We start from the raw sequence: 21,398 nt of genomic DNA on the forward strand, positions 1-21,398 counted from the left end.
GATGTCTTAATTTCCTGTCTTAATCTCCTTAACCAAAAATTATCCAACAAGTCAGTAGCCTTAAAACACTTTTCCCCCTGCTTTGGAGCTTACAGGTTCAAATTTGGGGTGCGACTCTAGGTCAGGGTCCTTCTTTGTGGATACCAGAAAGTTCCTTGGCATTCCTCGCTATCTTTCTCCCCGTACTGTGTGTTACTGGGTCTATCCTGGCCTTTAACTCAGAAGTGTTTAGGTTTAGGCTCAAGCCTATTCTCATATGGCCTCATTTTTTTTAACATTTTATTAGGGGCTCATACAACTCTTATCACAATCCATACATATACATACATCAATTGTATAAAGCACATCCGCACATTCCCTGCCCCAATCATTCTCAAAGCATTTGCTCTCCACTTAAGCCCTTTGCATCAGGTCCTCTTTTTTTTCCCTCTCCCTCCCTGCTCCCCCCTCCCTCATGTACCCTTGGAAATTTATACATTGTTATTTTGTCATATCTTGCCCTATCCTGAGTCTCCCTTCCCCACCTTCTCTGCTGTCCATCTCCCAGGGAGGAGGTCACATGTGGATCCTCATAATCAGTTCCCCCTTTCCAACCCACTCACCCTCCACTCTCCCAGCATCGCCCCTCTGACTGACCCATCTCCTCCTCTAAACCCCTCTATGAGGGGATCTCCAGTGGCCATACGCCCTCATTTATATTACGAAAGAACTCCCTTCTTTTCAAACAGGATCATGCCCACCAAGGCTCAAAATTCTCACATATTTTGAGGGGGCTACAGATCAATCCATAATGGTTCTTTTGGGTAGCTGTAACAAATGGCTACCGATCGAGTGACTTAAACAGCAGGCATTTGTTCTCTCACTTTTCTGAAGGGCAAAGGGTTATAATTAAGGTGTGGGCAAGATTCATTCCTTCTGAGAGCTCTGAAGCAGAATCAAAGTAGCCTCTCTCTGCTTCTGGTCACTGCTGCTAATCCTTGATATTTCTTGGCTTATAGATGCACTGATCCAATCTCTGCCAGTGTCTTCACACGGGGTCTCTGTGTGCCCACTCCTCTTCTTATAAGAACACACCAATCAGTGCATGTAGCATCCATCTAAAATCTAAACCCAGAAAGATGGAGCTCTTGAAATCCTTAACTAAGCACATCTGCCAAGACCTCCTCTCCAAGTAAGGCCATAGCCTCAGGTTCCATGTGAACATGAATGGGTGTGTGTGAATGTGATTTAATGTACTACAGAGGGCACGCTTTGGCCTCAGGAGGAGTGTTTCGCCAGTACCTGCTTCACAGCCCTGAGATTGCCCAGGCATTTGCCACATTTTCTTGTCTTCCCACCATTTATCCACCATTAGGCCTTTTTCCCAAAGTTAGTCAAGCGTCAGTTTCTGTCACTTGTGATCATGACCCTCCCTCCTGCCCAGGTCACAAATTTAAACTGATACAGGCAGTTTCTTTAATGAGCACTATGTTAACCTGACTAGCAAGCATTGCTAAGGAGGGAGGATGAATCAGCGAGAACCCGCTTGCTTCATCTAGCTTCGGGGCAGTCCACAGAGGATTGATCCCTGAGCCACTAACGAATTTTGCAACTGTCACAGAACAATGAAAATAAGTAAGATCCACATCTGCTGAACACCATCATGAGGTCAAACTGTGTGTAAATAAATGCCTGTTTCAAGGAGTGAGTAAATCCTAAGGTAAGGAGTGACAGGGTTTTGTTGGCATAAACGCAGCAAGGCATTATGGGTCGGATATTAATGAACTCATGCTCCTGGGCCTCACAGAGTCCCAGCTCAACTGCTTCAGCTTGTTGACAAACTGAACTCAGGGTACCCAGAGAGAGTACTACCATTTTGATGACCAGGGTTGGTTGGGGATGATGCTTCCTAACGTGCATTTTAATACAAATTTGATGCTTCATCTGAGCAATGTGGAAAGAGCATTCAGATAAAAGAGAGGGCCAAACATCAAGTGACCAGAGGATGAAACTTCTATCTAATCTGTGCCCACTGGAATTGCTTCGTAGGAAGGTATTTTTTGGTGGTGTGGGGTTGTTCCCCTACCCTGCTCCAAGCCTTCCTCCTCATGCCCACCCCTACCCCAGCATACATCCTACTGGGAGAATGTCTCTGAAGAATGAAGTTTTAATAAATGAAGCTTTAATGAGTCTGATAGTCTGCCTAAGACCCCTTCAAACTGTAGTCTTTCGTTTGTATTCTTCCATCCTTTCTGAAGAAATGAACCTGATGGCAGGTAATATGTTTCCTTTCCAGGATAAGCTGATAGAGCCTCTCGCTGCTGCAGTGGGAGGTGAAACATTAAACTCATCTCAAACAACCCAGTCTTCATTTGCACTGCATGCCCTCTCTGAGCTCCAACTGCATGCTTCATTTGAGGATGACAAATCCTCTATTGACTGAGAAGATGCGCAGACATATGAACTAATCAATGCTCCCCCTGTCCCCGGGGAGTGTGAAATTCTCCCATCATGACCCACCAGCTTCCCTGGACATTCCTGTCTTAACTCAGGCACTTAATATCATTGGTGTCTCTGCTTCCTTCCTTCTTGCACAGCCCCCAGGCATTAACTGTCATCCTTCCTCTCCCTAAAATATACTTTGAATCTATTCACTTCATGCCATCCGTACTGCCCCAAGGTGTGTCTTGCATTGACTATGAAACTAGATTCTGTATCCATTTTCCAGGGCTGTCAAAGTAAAGCATCGTAAATCAGGTGGCTTTTAAGAACAGTCCACCACCTGTCTATCAATTCGTGGTGCAGTGGTAGCTAGAGTGTTGCTGTGAAATTGGAAGCCGTGCCACCGATATGACAACCACCAGAAGGGTCAGCAATGATGGGCAGGCTTCAGTGGAACCTTGAGCCCTGTGGTGCTCAACCTTCCTTTAATACAATTCCTCATGTTGTGGTGACCCCCAACCATAAACTCATTTTCCTTGCTATTTCATAACTGTAATTTTGCTACTGCCATGAATCGGGTGTCTCGTGTTAAAAGGTCGCTGGACCCCAAAAGGAGTCACAACCCACAGATTGAGAACCACTGCTGTAACCTAAGGCAGACTAGGAAGAAAGACCTGGTGATCTACATCCAAATATTAACAAATGAAAGCCTTATGGGTCACAACAAAATATGGTCCTATAGAGTGCTGGAAGATGAGCCACTGACCTGCACACAACAGCTACAAAAACAGACTCAAACACACCAACAAAGGCCTGCTGAACTCCAAAGCCCTAACAAACCCACTGCCCTCAAGACCATGCCAACTCATAGCGGCCCTATAGGACAGGGGCGAACTGTGTATTAGTCTGGGTATGCTAGAGAAAACTCGAGGGAGACTCATGTGTATGACAGAGAGTTGGTGATTTTTAAAAATCATTTCCCTATTATTTAATCATTATATTAGGGATTCATACAACTCTTATCACAATCCATCCATCCATCCATTATAAAGCACATTTAGACATTCATTGCCCTCATCATTGTCAAAACATTTGCTCTCCACATAAGCCCCTGGCACCTGCTCCTCGTTTTTCTCCTCACTCCCCGCTCCCCCCTCCTTATGAACCCTTGATAATTTTATTGGGGGCTCATACAACTCTTATCACAGCCATTCCATCCATCCATCCATCCATCCATCCATCCATCCATCCATCCATCCATCCATCCATCCATCCACCCATTGTGTGTCAAGTACATTTGTACATGTGTTGCCCTCATCATTCTCAAAACATTTGCTTTCTACTTGAGCCCTTGGTATCAGCTCCTCATTTCCCCACTTCCATCCTCCCCCCTCCCTCATAAATCCTTGATAATATATCAATTATTTTGTCATCTCTTACACGTCTAACATCTCACTTCCCCCACTTTTCTGTTGTCCGTCCCCCAGGGCAGAGGTTTTATGTAGATCCTTGTATCGCTTCACAATTTCTACCCCACCTTCCCTCCACCCTCCTGGTATTGCCACTCTCACCACTGGTCCTGAAGGGATCATCTGTCGTGGATTCCCTGTGTTTCCAGCTCCTGTCTGTACCAGAGTACATGCTCTGGTCTAATTCTACCTTATAAATCCAGAGAGAGAGTTTTATATCAAACAGTAATTGTACATTAAACAAACATCCCAGCCCAGTGCAGATCAAATCCACCAATCTATAAATTCCTTTTCAGACCCATAAATTATGTTCAGTGATGCTGAATGCAGGATAATCACAGGCCAATGGGTGGAAAGTCTTGTGGATCCAGTGACATTGTAAGCATCTCAGTGCTGGCAGCGATCTCTCTGAGGCTTCTTTGGCTTCAGAGGTCTGGTCGCATCCATTTGGCTTGCCTTCTGAAATGTCTCCCAAGGAGTAGCAGAGAGAGAAAGAGAGAGAGAGAGGTGTCTTCCACCTCCATGGAGGAAGTACCAGATTTCTCAGAGTTCTCAGGAGAAGGCTATGCCCACATAAAAATCTCACTGACTATCTCCAGATTGGCAGCCTAGACTACACGCCTACACTCCTAATCCTTAACTTGACACAAGATTAGGTGACTACCACAGGCTCCTAATCCATAACAAGCCCATTTATTTTTTCCCTGCATACCGACACAAATCCAATACCCAAAGCTTTACCCAATGTGTAAAGATCTACTTCTAAAACATGAATATAGAAAAATCGCTTTTGCTTGAAGGCTCTCAAGGAAATGCTCACTGAAAACTCCATTCCTATTATCTCACCTCCCCCAAATTAGTCTTCTTCTGGGCTTTCAGTCACACCAAGATCTCTCCTGCCCCAAGGCCTTTACATGCACTGTCATCTCTTCCAAGCCCTGAAGTGCCAAGTTCAAAGTTCCAGTTAATCTCCCTGATCCTGAATTTTAAGAACTGTGTGTGTGGGAGGGAAGGGGTTGGGCTGTTTGTTGAACTGCTGGGTTTTGGAGCCATTTGTTATGCAACCTCATTTTGTCAATGACTGGTTAATTAATGCAGCATTCATCTGCCCTTCTTCCACGCACAGCACATGGCGTGTATCTTTGGGATCACTCTTCCACCATGCTCCATCTCCATGCTTCTGTTGGCATTGACCCAATCTGCCAGCTCCAGGCCTGGCTAGTCAGGGCATGACTTTCCTCTGTCCAAAGGGACTGGGTCAGACTCAGTATGTGACTCATGCTAGGTTAATGATATCTAACCCTAAAAAATGCCACAGAAACAATTGCCCCATTGCCAATGAGTCCATTTTGAATCATAGAAGGCCCCTGTGGGGTTTCTCAGACTGTAAATATTTATGTGAGCAGAAAGTTCCATCTTTTTCCCTATGAGGTAGCTGGTAGGGTAGCACTGCCAACCTTGCAGTTAGCAATCCAATGCTTACCTGATAGTACCACCAATGATTAGAAAGGAAAAGAGCCTCTCTCTAATAGAATTCCTGAGCTTCTAGATAAAACTACAGCAGTCATCAGGAAGCCTGCGTGAAACTCAAAAGGAAACAGCACTGAAAGGAAAAGGTTCAAACTCTGATGGTATCAACTGAGTGCCAGAACCCAGCTATTCCTGATGCTCTGTCCCCAGACTTACAAATTCCATAAACCTACCCATTAATTTCTTCTCCTGCTCCTTCCCTTCTCACGCCCCAAGGTACTTTGACTTAGCTTTGAAGGCACTCACAACTTCACGGGTTCTGCCTTGCACAGGTGTCTGCTTGCTTCCAGTTCAGTCCTGACATTGTCCCTATCTTTAGCCATATTAGGCTTGCGTCCTAGAGCTTTCCTTTGCTTGTCTCCCTATTGCTCTTGTCCTATGAAGTCTGTGGCTTTATCTTTAAGTCTAAGTCCTGCCCTTTCGCTTTCGTAGAAATCTGTCTCTGTATCTTGGCTCGTGGCAGGTTGTGTCCTTCAAAGATGACTGTCCTAATGTTTCACATCGCACATTCTCTTGTGATAAGATGAGTTTGTGTTCACTTTTCCAGAAACAGGGCCTGCTTTCCCTCTTCCTTGCATCTTGGCAGGCCTTTGACTATGGCAGAAGTGTTGCTCTGTGACTTCCACCTGGTCGTATTGGGTTGTTCACCATTGGGACCCTGTCAGGATGTTGCAAGGAAGACCAGGCCAAATGAAAATGTCACATATAGGGTTCTTCTTGAGCTCCAACCAATAGAAGTATCAGTCGTGTGAAGGAGTGAGTCTTAAGAGAGCTGCAGCCTCTGTTCTTTGAGCTACCCCAGCTAATGCTTGATGAAGCCAAAACTAGTGTCCTCACTGAACTCTGCCCAGATTGCAGATTTCTGAGCAAAATTGATATTATCATTACTTTAAGATGTTATTTGTGGGGATAGTTTCTGTTAGCAGCAGATCATCAGAATACTGCCTAATCAGACTGCATTGCCAGTTTTACTCTCTCTCTCTCCATATATATATATATATATATATATATAGATATAGATATAGATATAGATATAGATATAGATATAGATATAGATATAGATATAGATATAGATATAGATATAGATATAGATATAGATATAGATATAGATATAGATATAGATATAGATATAGATATAGATATAGATATAGATATAGATATAGATATAGATATATAGATAGATAGATAGATAGATATATAGATATATAGATATATAGATATATAGATATATAGATAGATATAGATAGATATAGATAGATATAGATAGATATAGATAGATATATAGATATAGATATATAGATATCCTCCACTCATCTGTCAGTTGGTTGTACTATAATGGTTTGTGTATTGTTATGATGCTGGAAGCTCTGTTCCCAGAATTTCAAATAACATCAGGATTGCCCATGGTGGACCTGTTTCAGTGAAGCTTCTAGACTAAGAGAGACAAGGAAGAGGGGCCTGCCAGTCCACTTCCAAAAATTACTGAAAGAAAACCTTATGGATCACAAGAGAACACTGACTGACTAATGTATTTTGGACACACTATCAGTGGACAATTGCTAGAGGAAGACATCATGTTTGATGAAATAGAGGGACATGGAAGATCCTTATTGAGGCAGATTGACCTAATCACTGCAACAATGGACTTCAACATTCAGGAATGTGTGACAATGGTGCAAGATCAGACAGCACTCCATTCCATTTCATATAAGGTCTCCATGGATCACAGTAGACATGATGGCACTCTCTAAATGTTTGTCTTCAGGGACTTCCCATAGGGCTGCTCTGACTGGCAGCCTCTATTCTTCATGCTTCCAAATGGGGAGCACAACAGGTCCATAGTCACTGATATTCCCCTCAATCCCCAGGTCAAGTAAGGAGGCATGAAACTAACTATGTTGTTCTCTTTGCCTTGTCTCTCTTCCTTTTCCCCTCCTCCAACTGGGCTAGAGGGGGTAAATACTTACCTTGCAGTCTCGAAGAGAATTTCTTTCACACCAAAATCTTCTCCTTCCTCCAAAGGCACATACATGCTTTTCTCCTTGTTTTGAATTAAAATGGCAGATGGGATGGTAGGAAAGAAAATGAACTAGTCTAACAGAATGGCCAAACAGATTTACCTTCCACATAAGAATGCAAATAACTCCTCAATCTTGTTATACAGTCATGATATGATGAGCTCCATCAAAGCAGAGTAGAACACCACGGAGGTCAGACCAGAAAGACCACATTGAGTTGATTTTGTATGAGAGATTCTAGTTGCTAATTATACTTTTCATAACAGACAGATGGCAGGTATAGAAGGCCAGACTTAAAATGTCTTTATCTAATTGCCTGCCTAAATATATATTTGCAATATGGTCTTCAAAGGGAATACTTTCTTTACCTTAAATTCCATTTCTTTTTCCCCTCTTTTATGTAATTTTATTGAAGTATCATTAATGTACAATAAACCATAGTGTGTTTTGCTCTTTGAGGTTTTTAAAAAGAATCATTTTACTGGGGGCTCCTACAACTCTTATCACAATCTATACATACATCCAATGTGTACATTCGTTGCCATCATCATTCTCAAAACATTTGCTTTCTACTTGAGCCCTTGGTAGTAGCTCCTCAATTCCCCTTCTTCCCCCTCCCCCTCCCTCATGGACCCTTGATAATTTATAAATTATTATTCTGTCCTATCTTACACTGTCCGACATCTACTTCACCCACTTTTTTTTTGTCCCTCCCTCATGGAGGAGGTTATATGTAGATCCTTGTAATCAGATCCCGCTTTCTACCCCACCTTTTCTCCAGCACTGGTTCTGAAGGGGTCATCTGTCCTGGTTTCCCTGTGTTTCCAGTTCCTATATGGACCAGTGTATATTCTCTGGTCTAGCCAGGTTTGTAAGGTAGAATTGGGATCATGATAGTGGGCGCGGTAGAATTTAGGAACGAGAGGAAAGTTATATGTTTCATCGTTGCTACACTGCATCCTGACTGGCTCATCTCCTCCCAGCGACCCTTATGTAAGGGATTGTCCAGTTGCCTACAAATAGATTTTGGATCCCCTAACTGTACCCCCCCTCATTCACAATGATATGATTTTTTTGTTCTTTCATGCCTGATACCTGATCCCTTCTACATCTTGTGATCACACAGGCTGGTGTGCTTCTTTCATGTGCACTTTTTTGGTTCTGAGTTAGCTGGCCACTTGTTAACCTTCTAGTCTTTAAAACCCTAGACTCTTTATCTTTTTTTTTAATTAATTAATTAATTTATTTATTTTTTACATTTTATTAGGGGCTCATACAACTCTTATCACAATTCTTACATATACATATACATACATCAATTGTATAAAGCACATCCGTACATTCTTTGCTCTAATCATTTTTTTTAAATTTTTATTGGGGCTCATAAGGCTCTTATCACAATCTGTACATACATCAAATGAGCAAAGCACCCTTATACATTCGTTGCACTCGTCACTCTCATAATTCACCTTCCACTTGGGTTCCTGGAATTAGCTCGGTTTCCCTTTTTTCCCCCCCATTCTCCTCCCTCCCCGATCCCACCCCTGGTCCCTTGATAGTTTATAAATAATTATTATATCTTATCTTACACTCCCCGGCGTCTACCCTCACCCGCCTCCCCCTTGCAAATCTCCCAGAGAGGAGGTTACACATAGATCTCCGAGATCGGTTCTCCCTTTCTACATGCCCTTTCCTCCTGGTGTCACCACTCCCACCGCTGGTGTTGAAGGGTTCGTCTGTCCTAGATTCCCTGTGCCTCCAGATCCCCACTGCACTGCTGTACATCCTCTGGTACAACCAGGTCTGCATGGCAATGTAGAATTGGGGTCATGATGATTGGGAGGGGAGGAAGCGTTCAGGAACTAGAGGAAGGTTTTGAGTTTCATTGTAGTTACACTGAACACTGTGTGGCCCATCTCCTCCTAACTACCCCTCTGGAAGGGGTGTTCAGCTCTCTACAGGTGGGCATTGGGTCCCCATCATGCACTCCCCCTCTTTCACGGTGATGTGATTCTCACCACCACCCCACCTTTGATGTTGGAGACCTGGTCTCAACTGTCCTTCATGGTCACCTATGTCGGTGTGCTGCTTTCGTGTGGGCTCGGTTGCTTCTGGGCTAGATGGCCGTTTGTTTGCTTTCAAGCCTTTAAGTCCTCAGAGGCTATATCTCTCAGTAGCCGGGCACCATCCGCCTTCTTCACCACACTTGCTTATGCACACTTTCGTCTTCAGCCATTATGTGAGGAAGGTGATCACACAATGATTGTTTTTGTTCCTTTGTATCTGCTACATGGTCCATTCAACACCTTGTATTCGCTTAGGCCGTGTGCTTCTTCTCTGTGGGCTTTGTTGCTTCTGAGCTAGATGGCCGCTTATTTGCCTTCAAGCCTTTAAGACCCCAGACGCTATATCTTTTTTTGATAGCCAGGCACCATCAGATTTCTTCACCACATTTGCTTACACACACGTCTGTCTTCAGTGATCATGTCGGGAAGATGGGTATCCTGCAATGGCTGCTTAGCAGGGCGAGGTGCTATTGTATTGGGGGATTATGCATGAGGAGGCCCAATGTCCATCTGCTACCCTACTACTGAACCTATAAATATATGCATATAAATCTATTGCCCCCATAATCATAAATATATTTACATATGTACATGTCTGTATTTAGGCTTCTCTGTATGCACTTTGCCTCCTACTCCTTTCCTCTATTTCCTTTCGCTTTCCTCCCGACCCATTACCATGTTTGGCCTTCATTCTGGATTCAGTAGTTCCTCTCACTTACCTTGTTCTTGCTCACTCCCTTCGAGTCCTCCCCTACCCTCCCTCCTCTGGTTTTGAACCATTTGCTGTTCCCTTGTTCCTGTGTTTGGCGACACCTCCTCCCTTCCCCTACCTCCCACGCTCTCATGTCCCTCCCTTACCGTTGGTCCTTTTGTTTTCTTCTCTCATTATTTGTCCAGCCTAGCTTGTCTAGGTGGACCTGCTGACATAGTAATATGTGCATACAAATGGATATGACTTTGACTGCACCCAAGTGGCCCATAAGAACATGGCTTTGACAAAAACAACATCGACACGCTGATAAGCAGAAAAGCCACTAACATACAAAATTTACAAGGTAAAAAACAAAACAAATTAAAAAAGACTAAGCAAAAAGATAGCAAATATTAAAAGAAAAATTGCTAGTAGTTCAAGGTCCTTTCGTTGGCCTTTAGACCATCCTTTATACTCCCTTGGGTTCCCTTTGCTCTGCTTCCTCCGCTGCTCCATTGCACGCCCCCAGTGTTTGCCTCAGTGTGGCGGGGTCAGCTCAGTCGCCCATCCCCCATTGTGTCTCAGGTGCTGTCCCATGTAGGGCCATGTGTTGGTGCAGGATGTCGTATCTCCTAGTGTGGTCAGCTGAATGGTCCTCTCTGTATGACGGGCCATCTAGCTGGTCTATCGACTTTGGGCTTGGTGGACCCAGGTGTACACCACTAAGTCCTTTCTCCTTCTTTTGTTTCAGCTTCCTTCTGGATGTGGTTGGTGGGTAAGTTCCTTTCCCACTCCAGACGATCTATTTTTGTTTTCTGTGGTATTCCCTTCGAGTGTGGGGGTCGGCCTAATTCTGGTTTGGGCCGGCTTGTCGTCCAACCTCTTTGTGTAGACCTCTGTACTTTGCGTTGCCCTCCTTGTTTGGTGTGTCGTGTTGGGGTCCGTATGCATGTTCCAGATCTGTGGGGACACAACTGATACTCTCCCCTGGGTGGGTTAGTACCCTGCCCCCCCATACCATCCATTCAGATTCTCCCCCTCCCGGTTCGCCCTCTCCCTGCCTCACTACTCCTTCTTTCTGCTGGGCTCTCATGTACCTCCCTAGGTGTGGCCTGTCCTCCCTCCAACTATCTATGCTTCCTCCCGTTTATTGTGGGATGGATGTTTATTCTTCTATTTCTGTCATGCTGATTGTACTTACCTCAGGGGACTCATGTTGTACCTGTCCCTTTGGGTCTGGCTTACCTTGCTTAACATAATTCCTTCCAGCTCTTCCCATGAAATAACGTGTTTCATGTGCTCATCAGTGCTTTTCAGTGCTGCATAATACTCCATTGTGTGTATGTGGCAAAGTTTGCTAATCCACTCGTCTATCAATGGAAATTTAGGCTATTTCCAAGTCTTTGCTATTGTGAATTGTGCCGCAATAAACATTGGAGCGCATATGACTGGTCGTGTTTTATTTGCTGCTTCAACTGGGTATATGCCCAGTAGAGGGATGACTGGGTCGTAAGGTAGATCAATTTCCATTTTCTTTAGGTATCGCCAGATTGCTTTCCACAGTGGCTGTACAAATCTGCACGACCACCAGCAGTGGAGGAGGGTTCCTACTTCACCACAGCCCCTCCAACACTTTATCTTTTGATAGCTAGGCTCCATAAGCTTTCTTCACCTCATTTGTTTATACAACCACCTTTTGTCTTGAGTGATTGTCTCGGGAAGGTGACCATCATGGGATACCAGTTCCTTAAATTCCATATCTATAGGCTTAAGTCTTACCCACAGGAAGCCTATTTTTATTTTATCCCTTGAACAAAATCTTGCAATAATTTTCTCTTTTTGGGTAAGTCCATCCTCAATCACTTATCCTTTAACATTTACAATAATTTATCTGTAACCAACCCCATTTACATAGTCTCATTCATGCTATTTCCACAATAATTGCTAATAACCCTATTTTTTAGAATCGGCAGAAAGCATCAGCATCAATATCCCATTGCCACTGAGTTGATTTCAACTCATGGGTACCCTATAGGACAGAATAGTATTGCCTCATGGGTTTCCAAGGCTGAAAAAAAATCTCTTTATTGTGAGTTGGGTGAAGGTTTACAGAATACATCCATTTTCCATTTGACAGTTCACACATATTTTGCTTCATGATATTGACTGCAATCTGCTCAACGTAATATCACTTATCGCACTTCCTCCGTGTATTTCCTGTTTCCATTCCCCCTTCTTTCCTGACCCTTCTGAACTTTATCTTTGAATAAATTATATCCTTTTGATTCAAATAGTTGATTAGTGATACTTTTTACCTTACAGATCTACCTATTGTTTGGCTGAAGATTGAGCCAAGGGAGTGAGTTCAGTTCCAGAACTGAAGGTGCCTAAGGACAACAGTCTTGTGGGTTCCAAGAATCTCTCTCTGAGCAATACCCCTGAACTTTTAAAATAAGTTTAAACTTTGCTGCACATATTTCTCCTATTCTATCCCAAAATTCCAAAGCAAACTCATTATCATTGTGTTGAAGCTGACTCATAGAGACCCTACAAGATAGCATAGAATTTCACCCTTTGATTTTCCAAGGCTTAAATCTTTACCAGAGCAGACAAACTCATATTTCTCAAATGGAGCAACTGAGAGGGTAGAACCACTTACTTTGTGGTTAGGAGCTCAATGAGGAGTCCACTCTGCCATTAGAGCTCGTTAAGAATGCTATCCAGGATTCCCTAATGCTATCCCTTTCAGATCAGTTGGTAGTGGTAACAAATGTAAATCTTAAGGGGGTCAGACTGCCACATCGTAACTCTTCCTTGGGGTAGATGGTGGGTTTGAACTGCTGATTGATTAGCCCTTAAGTGCTTAATTACAGCCTCACCAGGGTTCGCCTTAACATCAGAACAGTGGACACTTATTGGTTTATCTTGCTGGTCTCTGTTCCCTAAAAATTGCACTTCATCCACAGGGTTTTCTTCCACAACACGCAGCTGCTAGTGTTTTTGGTTTGTTTTTCCTCATGACTTCACCTTCCTGGTCAAAGCTGATTTGTCCAGGGCAAATGAAAACATAGCCATATTTGCACACTACAAAAATTTAAAGTGAGACAGCAAGCTATTTGTTGAGTTTTTTGAATGACAGAAGTCTAAAAGTCTGAAAGGAAGTGTTATGATACAGGAAACAGTGAGTTTTGATGTCCAGGATCTATGCTGGTGACCCAGTTGGCACTCCGAATGACTATTCAAAGTGATGGTATGAATTCTCCTCTTCCATGACCTACACATATAATAGATATAACCACTAAGTCCATGATTTGACAAATGTCTTCTGTGATTGAGTTTGGGTTCCCCATAGGATTAGATCCTGAGACAAAGGTTTTAATTAAGCCATTTTGGGGGAGATATCAATAAGGAAATGGGAAATAGAAAAGGGAAAGAAGGCAGCCAATGAAAAGTACACTATCAAACAATTTAAAATTGTGAGCAACTGGAGGTTAATCTTACTGGAGACACTGTAGAAAATCCACTAGTTATTCTGCCCAGAATGTGAGGGAGTGTGGCTATTTGTCCAACAACTCCTATGGGTCATTGGTTAAGGGTCACTCCAGGAAGCAAGAATTTACTCCACGACCACCTAAATCAGCATGCTCAGGTACAGTGGTCCACAGAAACTAGAGAAAGCAAGAAGAGAGATGTGCTGGCCATTTGGAATTAGGCTAGCATGCCAAGTTGTCAGACATGTCAGGTGCTTGCACTATCATAACGTGTGAGATATACCACTGGTATTTCAAACACAAGTATAGTTACCCGTGGTGGAAAATTTTCAGAAAAGCTTACAAGCTAAATAGACTAGAAAGAATAACCTGCCAATCTACATCTGAAAAAAATAGTGGTGTTTGTGGAGCACATTGATAGCAGTGGAATATTGTTTCATATAGTGCAGGATGATGAACCCCTCAAGTTGGAAGACACTGAAAATATAATTGGGGAAGAGCCGTCTCCTCAAAGTAGAGTTGACCTTAGTGATATAAAGTTTTCAGGACCTATATTTGTTTATGTGGCAATGACTCAAAATGAGAAGAAACAGCAGTACTGCAATAACCACTAACAAGAAGATGGGATGCATGAAATATGGATCTAGAAAAATTGGAAGCCATGAAAAAATGGAACACATAAAGATCAAACACTCTATGTGTTATTGAACTGAAATAGACTGGTATTGGCCATTTGGAATGTCATAATATTATGGTTTACATACCAGAGTAACAAATTTGAAAGGAATGGATGACTTTCATGTTAAAAAAGAGAATGTTTCAACATCGATTCCAATGGTCACCATTTTTAGGTGTAGGATATATTACACCTACAAGGATGAATAATTAATAAAGTTATTATTCAAATTTAAACACCAACCACTAATGCTAACAATAAAGCCATTGAGGATTTTTACCAACCTTTTCAGTCTGAAATTGATGAAACATGCAATCAAGATTACTGAAGACTTGAATGCAAAAATTGGAAACTAAGGATGAGGATCACTAGTTAGAAAATATGGCCATGGGGATGGAAGCCACATGGGAGATCTCATGATAGAATTTTCCAATAAGGATGGCTTATTAATTGAACATTTCTTTTTCAGTGATGTAAACAGTAACCATAGACATGGATCATGTATATTGGATAGAAATACACAGGAATTAAATCAACTACCTCTGTTGAAATAAACTACTATATATACTCGAGTATAACCCAAGGCAACTAATTTTACCCCCCAACTGGAGTGCTTTTTCAGCATAAAAAATGTGCTGAAAAAAACTAGGCTTATACTCAAGTATTTACGGTATAAAGAAGTTTAATATCATCAGTCACGAGACTGGAGACCAACTGTGGAACAAACCATCAATGGCAAATTCAACTCGAATTCAAATAAAATTAAAACAAGTCCCCAAGAGTCAAAGTATGAATTTGAGTATAGCTCATCTAAATTAGAGGATACTTCAAGAAGAAAGTTGACACATTGAACACAAATCACCTGAGATGATACGAGTTCTGCAATAATATCAAGAACATCATAAATAAAGAAATTCGAAGACAATTAAAAAGATAAGAACTAAACAAAAGACAAAATGGATGTCACCTTGAATGTGGAGTAGCTGAAGCCAATGAAAGAAATGATGAAGTACGAAAAAGATAGAGAGAGAAATAAAGAAATAATTGATGAAGTAAAGACGCTGAATAAGAAGCTGAACATAAAATTTCAAAGGGGAATTCAAAAAGATGGAATAAAGAATTATATTAAAAGGTGCAAAGACCTGGAATTAGGACAGCAAAAAATGAAAAGCAAGTGCATTTCACTAGCTGAAAAAATTGAAGAGAAATTCAAAATACAGAATTACACAGATAGCATCAAAAGAACATGAAAGGGATTCACTGACCACATGAAGCCCAGGCTCCACAGCGCGGAGTCCAGAAGACCAAGATAACATAGGGTTCTCACTGCAGATTGCTCTGAAAGTGCTCACAGTAGTAGGCCCTGGATCAACTGGGGAAAATGTAGAACTCAAAATAAGAAGACTAACCTTAGGATATGATAGGCACTAGTGGAATTCCCATTTGACACCTGACCTCACCTCCATGACTCAACTTTCAGCCCCCAAATAGGAGACCTATACTGTCAACGATGTACAATTCAGAGCCCAGCATTTGTCAGGGAGTTTCTCAGAAGGCAGGAAGGAATGGGAATGAAAGACCAATGGAAACGGCAAACAAAGGGAGGGAATAGGAAAAGTAGTATTGCATTGTAGGTATTGCAATCAATATCATAAAACATTGCATGAATTGTAAGGAAAATCAATTTACTCTGTAGATTTTCCCTCACATGACAATCAAAACAGTGTAAAAAGAAAATAAGTCATATGACTGAGTACACTGGTAGATCTTGCTGAAGACCAATTTCCAGTGTTAAAAGATGTCACTTTGAGGAATAAGGCACAGCTGAGCCCTAGTGGTATAGTGGTTACAAACATAATGCATCAGAATCAACCCAGTTGGGTTGCTCAACACAAGATCAACAGTTCTGCTCCCATACAAAGTTCCAGTACTGGAAACCCACAGGGATATCTCTCCCCTGTCCTATAGAGTTGCTAAGGGTTGGAATCAACTTGATGACAGTGAATTGGATGTAAGCCAGGCTGACTAGAGGCACAAATCAAGTGACACTCATATATGTGCAATAAATAGTTTTCTAACAAGAAGTCATTATAGTATTTCTATTTCAAGGAAATATCCCAGGCCAGTCCAACTCAAGTCCATAAGTCCAACACTAGCCCATAAGTTCCTTTCCAACTTACGCAGTTACATGCAATGATGCAGAATGCAGGGATGTCAAAGGCCAGTGATTGCAATGTCGTGTGGACCCAAGGTCGATGGAAGCATGGCAAGATTCTGGCAGCTCTCAACGTGGGCAGGAAGCAGTCAGGTGAATACAAAAAGAAGGGGAGGTTCCCAGGGCCCTCCTTGTGAGAAGGCCATGGCCACAAAAAGCCACCATCAGGCTATGGTGTGATTGACAGATTGGATACCAACCTTACACTTTTACATATCTTCAAACTGACATAAAATTATATAACTATCATACTATGGCATTTTCAATCACCTCATATGTACTTGAAAATGGACAATAATTATGAAAGATAAAATAAAAGTTGATGTCTTTGAATTATGATGCTGGTGAAGAATATTGAATATTCCATGGACTTTCTGAAGAAGGAACAAATCTTTCTTGGCGGAAGTAGAGCCAGAATGCTTCCTAGATGTGAGAATGGCAAGACTTCATATCACATACTTTGGACATGTTAACAGCTGAGCATAGTCCCTCGAGAAGGATATCATACTTGGTAAAGTGGAGTGGTGAAAAAAAGAAGAAGGTCCTCAATGGGATGAATTGGCATACTGGCTGCAAAAACGGTCTCCAACATTAACTGTGAGGAAACAGGCTGTGGGTGCTATGAGTTAGAGCCAAATTAACAGTGTCTAACAATGACAACTCCCCTCCCCCGCCTCATCTGTCAATTTGCTGCACTGTGGTAGCTTGTGCTTTGCTGTGATGCTGGGAGTTAGTCCACTAGTACTTCAAATACCAGGCAGGATCACCCACGGTGAACAGATTTCAACACAGCTTCCAGACTAAGAACTGACAGGACGACAAAACAATCAGTCCACTTCTGAGGGATTCACCATTGAAAACTTTCTGCATAGCAGTAAAATATTGTCTGATATAATGCCAGAAAATGAGCCCCTCAGATTGCAAAACAATCAAAATATCACCGAGAAAGAGAGCTTCCTCAAAGTAGAGTCCACCTTAATGATAACTCAAAACCTCACAACAGGACCTGTAGATAACATCATAATAAATGGAGAAAATATTGAAGTTATCAAGGATTTCGTCTTGCTTAGATACACAACTAATGCTCATGGAAACAACAATCAAGAAACCAAATAACATATTGCATTAGGCAAATCTACTGCACATAACCACTTTAAAGTACTGAAGATCAAGAATTTCACGTAGGATTAAGGTGCGCCTGGCCCAAGGCATGGTATTTTCCGCCACATCTTATGCATGTGAAATTTGAACATTGAATGAGAACGACTGAAGGAGAACTGGTGCATTTGAATTAAGGTACTGACAAAAAATACTGAAAGTACCATGGGTGGAGAGAAGAACAAACAAATCTGTCTGAGAAGAAGTGCAGCTAAATGTTCCTTGGCAGATAGGATGGCGAGACTTCATCTCATGTACTTTGCAGATGTTATCAGGACAGACCAGTCCCTGGAGGACATCATACACATTACAGTGGAGGGGTTGCCAAAAGAGGAAGACACCCGATCAAATGGATCGAGACAATTCCTACAACAATGGGCTCAAACATAACAAAAATTTTGAGTATGGGGCAGGACCAGGCAATGTTTCATTCTGTTGTGTAGGCATTATTATGAGACAGAAGTGACTTGAAGGCATCTAGCAACAAAGTGTACTAAAGCTTCTGGCACCTTCATTTGCTGATGGATTATAATTCAAAATGAGAAAAATCATTGCAACCATTCATTAATAATCAGAATATGAAACGTGCAAAATGAGAATCTAGGAAAACTGGAAATCATAAAAAACGGAATCTGACCTATAAAGATCAATATCCTAGGTATTGGTGAGTTGAAATAGTCCCTTTGAATCTTAAAATGATAAGAATGACTACGCTGACAATGACAAATCCAAAAGAATGTGTCTTTCATCCTCAAAAAGAGCATTTCTAGATCTATCTTGAAGTGCAATGCTGCCTGTGACAGAATAATATCTATCTTCATACACAAGAAAGGCCTGTTAATAGAACCATTATTCAAATTTTCTTACATACCACTAAAGCCAATGAAGAATTGTACCAACTTCTTTAGTCTGAAATTGATCACACATGTACTGAAAATGCATTAATAATTGCTGACAATTGGAATGCACACATGGAAACAAAAAGGAAGGAAGAGTAATTAGAAACTATGGCTTTGGGGATCGAAAAGAAGCTGAAGACTGCATGAAATAATTCTGCAAGAGCAATAACTTCCTCATTGCAAACACCTTTATTCAACAACAGGAGCGGTATATATACATGTGGAATACACAGGAATGGAATTGATTAAATCTGTGGGAAGACATGATAGAGAAGCTCAATATCATTGAGACAAAACAAGACCAGGGGCCAACTATGTAACAGACTATCAATTACTAATATGCAAGTTCAAGTCAAACCTGAAGAAAATTAAAATAAGAACGCAAAAGAGCCCAAATACAGCCTATATTATATCTGTGTTCGGCTGGGGTTTCTAGAGAAACAAACCAGTGATACTGATACATGTAGAAGAAGGAAATTCATATCAATAAAGAATTTTACATTAAGAAGTCCACACAACAAGAAACCCCAGACCAACTCCAGCCCATAAATCAGATGCAAACTAGAGGCCCTTCCAGATTCATGAAGCTGTTGGAGGAATAGCCCAAGAAACAGGAAAACCACAGGTTGGTGGAGACAGAATTGGGAGAATCCAAAGTCAACAGGCAGTTGGCAGGCCACAGACAGCTCTTAGGGTCAGCATGTTTCATGGTGATTGCCATCCCTAGAAGCCAGACGTAGGGTCCAGTGTCTTTTCATCAGGAAGAAAAAGAGTGAGCCCATTCTCCACAGTCTACTTATAGCTATGAAATAGGTCACACCCCCAAGGAGACTGTGACCTGCACCTTCTGAAGATCCGGGTCAAGCTATATTGACACCAAACCTTACTATCACAATATCTCACCTGAATTTAGAGCCTATCTCAAGAATGGTTTGGACATATTGAACATTAATGATCAGCTACCAGAAGACTTGTGAAATAGCATCAAGGTCATCAATTTTTTTTTTTTGTCATGTCATCTGTGGCTATTTATTTATTTATCACAAATCATTTTATTGGGGGCTCCTCAAAAAAAATCATTATAATACAGCAAAGAAAGAAAATACTACAGTGGATATCAGAGGAGACTGTGATACTTGCTCTTGAACCTAAAGCAGCTAAAGCAAATGGAAGAAATGATGAAATAAACGAGTTGAACAGAAAAATTTGAAAGGCCAGCTTGAGAAGATAAAGTAAAGAATTATATTGTAACGTGTAAAAACCTGGAATTAGGAAAGCAAAAGGAATGAGTACAGTCAGCCTATCACAAATTGAAAGAACAGAAGAAAAAATCCAAGCCTTGGATTTAAATGTTCAAGGATTATTTATCAAACTATTGAGTTTTGCAGGGAGAATCCAAAGAATATGGACGGAGTATACAGAGTCTCTGTACCCAAGAATTAGTTGAGGTTCTACTAGTTCAAAAGGCCAAGAGGAAGTTGAAGCTGCAATGTAAGCATTAGTGAAAAGCAAGGAAGGGATAGGAATGGAAATATTTCAACACGCTCATGCAGTGATAGTCCATGTCAAGAAATTTGGAAGATAGCTATCTGGCCAACCAACTGGAAGTGATTAATATTTGTGTCCATTCTAAAGAAATATGACAAAACAAAATCTGCAAATTAAATTAAAATAACATTAATATGACATGCAAGTACAATTTTATTGACGATAACTTTAAAAGTAGTTATAGCAATATGTCAACAGGAAGCTGCCAGAAATCCAGGCTGTATTAAAAAAGGGCATGAGGCAAGGTATATCAATGCTGATTTCAGATGGACCTTGGCTGAAAGCAGAGGATACAAGGAAAATGCTTACTTATGTACTATTGACTATGCAGAGGATTTTACTGTGTATCATAAAAACTTTGGGTAGCATATGAATACATATGAGAACAATGGGAATTCCCGTACATTTAATTGTGCTCCTGTGGTACCTGTACATAAACCAACAGGAAGTGGTTCGAATAGAACAAGGGGATACTGCGTGGTTTAAAATCAGGAGAGTGTGTGTTGTGGTTATATCCTTTCACCATATGTGTTAGACAGGGTTCTCTAGAGAAACAAAACCAGGACATTTATGATTTGATAGATAGATAGAACACGAAGGAATATAACAGCTAATTAGACAAACATAGCAGTACAGAGGACTCAGTTTAACTCACTTCCATGCAACAGTAAATATGGCAGTACAGCCAGGCAGTAAACTGCAGAACTAGGTAAGGCAGCCACACACTGGTCTGGTCACCAGAGAGCAACTGAGAGATAGGAATGGCTTGCTGAGCCATTTATCTCTTTGCCCACTAATCAAACTGCAAACTTATTAATCCCACATGTTTTTATTGGCCAGGTTGGCACTATAAACCTACCTATCTATCACACTATACTTATTCAAATAATCTGAGAAGCTGTTCTGTATGAAGAAGTTGAGGCATCTGGATTGGAGGAAGAATCATTAACAACCTCTGTTATGCCGATGACCCAATCTTGCTGGCTGAAAGTCAATAGGTCTTGAAGTACTTACTGATAAAGCTCATATAGTACACCTTCAGTATAAATTAGCCTTCAACACTAAGAATACAAATGTCTTCTCAACTTGACAAATATAAACACACAACATCATTACAAATAGAGAAATGTAGCTAAACTCTATTTTACTTGGACTCACAATCAATACTCACAGAAGCAGCAGTCAATAAATCAACGTATTTCATTGGAAAAATCTG

The sequence above is a fragment of the Tenrec ecaudatus genome, chromosome 1 (assembly GCF_050624435.1).
Source record: "Tenrec ecaudatus isolate mTenEca1 chromosome 1, mTenEca1.hap1, whole genome shotgun sequence".
NCBI classification, from domain to species: Eukaryota; Metazoa; Chordata; class Mammalia; order Afrosoricida; family Tenrecidae; genus Tenrec; species Tenrec ecaudatus.